We start from the raw sequence: 1,963 nt of genomic DNA on the forward strand, positions 1-1,963 counted from the left end.
GGAGCATAGAGGCCGGTGTACATTGTTAGCGCTTGGGTAAGTACTAAGGCTGTAGATTTGTTGGGTTGCCATTGAGGGTTGTTTTTGGGCACCCGGTTTTATGTTTTGTTAGAGCTATGTTCTGCTCTTGTATAGACTCTGGTATGGTACTGCATATATGATATATCAATGATTTTTTGCTGCATATATAATTGTGTTTGGATGCTGTTTAGGGTGCCTGGGAACCCCACGGGGTCAGACCCTCATCCATTGTACTGTAACTTTTGATGGTTGTATGATATAGGGACAGGATAGGTTATATTCTCACCTCCGGGTCCCATTTCCAGGTTTGGGGCGTGACATGAGCTGTGATATTAGTCCAAAATTGAAAAGTTGAGTGTATGTTGGATTTAGATTAATGATTATGTTGAGTAGATTATGATAATGGAATTCTTATCCCTTTTCTGTTCTATTTTCAGAATGGATCCTAGGGATGAGGATGTAGAGGCTGAAGGAAGAGATGATTTAGAGACTTCCAGTGAAGAGGATATTGATACCTCTACAATGCTGCGAGGTATAGCCTGCAGGTTAGAGTCGAAATGAGGAAGGATACTAGAGGGCAGAACTGTCCACCTGCAGGTCAGGGCTGCAACATCAAGGAGTTTATAAGAATGACCCCTCCAGCCTTCGCATGAGGACCTGATCCAGTGGCTGCAAGGAATTGGGTACAGGAGATAGAGGAGATCATGGTTGTACTCGACTGCACGGACAAGCAGAATGGCCATAATGCCACATTTAAAATGACTAGAGATGCAAAACGCTAGTGGCTTTCTGTGAAGCTACTAGAGGAGCAGATGATGTAGGACGAGAATGGTCGACCTATGTCTTACGATTCAACCCTCACACAAGCACATACACTTAAACACTATAATTTAAGAATTTAATTATTTGAACCTAAACACAATAAATCATGTTTTATTTCACATGTTCAAGGATTTTCAAAAGGTGTATGACTTGTCCAACAATTAAGTCCCAATTGGTTCTTTCACAAAGGAATCAAGTTATATGCTAAAAAGTTGTTATTTCAAAGATTCAAGAATAAAAGTTCTATGTTAGCAAACTAATATTCATACAATTGATTTTAACTAGCAAGTACCAATATTGCAATCTATGGATCAAATGGGCTATTCAAAGATGTGATTTTAATCTACTAGTAAGGGTCCACCAGATATAGCAAAAGATTCAAGCACAAGTACTGAAGTTACCAAGGAATTGGTTTGGATGACTTGACGTTGTTCCACACGTAGTTAGGTCACACCGTAGGTCCTTCGTACAAGTTTTGAATCACAAGATGAACACAACAATAAAGTATAGATGATGATCGTCGTGTGGGTGTATGAAGATGCTGGCCGTGTGGTGTTGATGGGGGCCGTGAGAGTATTAGATGGAGGAAGGGTTGATAGAGTCGTTGGATAGTTTAGTGGTCTCTCACCACTTGATCTCCGAAGAGAACGTCGTAGCCTCACACTACTCACTCACAAAGAGAGGAACAAGCTTTACAAGCTCAAGCAAAGAGATGTTTCTTCAATATTCAACTTCAACTTCATATCTCTTGTTTTTACAATAAGAAAGCTATTTATAGGCATAGCCTGGGAGACAAAACACTAAACACTCAACAACTTTTAATAACAACTCTCAACAACTTTCAACAACTATTAGCATAACACAATTAATACTTACTAAAAAAACAAGGAACTCCAACTTATAAGTACACAAGTCAAGCTTAGTTGTCTTGCATTATTACAATTCAAATTTGAAATTTAAACATATTCCAAAAGGAAGGCCAAAACTGTGTGGGACCCATTGGAGCCATGTGGGGCCCACATGGGTTTTGAGTTGGACTTTGCTTCAATACTTCACTTGGGTCTTTAAGCACCTAATAATCTTGAAATAACATATCCTCAAAAAATATAAATTAACACAA

The sequence above is a fragment of the Malania oleifera genome, chromosome 7, assembly GCF_029873635.1.
Source record: "Malania oleifera isolate guangnan ecotype guangnan chromosome 7, ASM2987363v1, whole genome shotgun sequence".
Lineage (NCBI taxonomy): Eukaryota > Viridiplantae > Streptophyta > Magnoliopsida > Santalales > Ximeniaceae > Malania > Malania oleifera.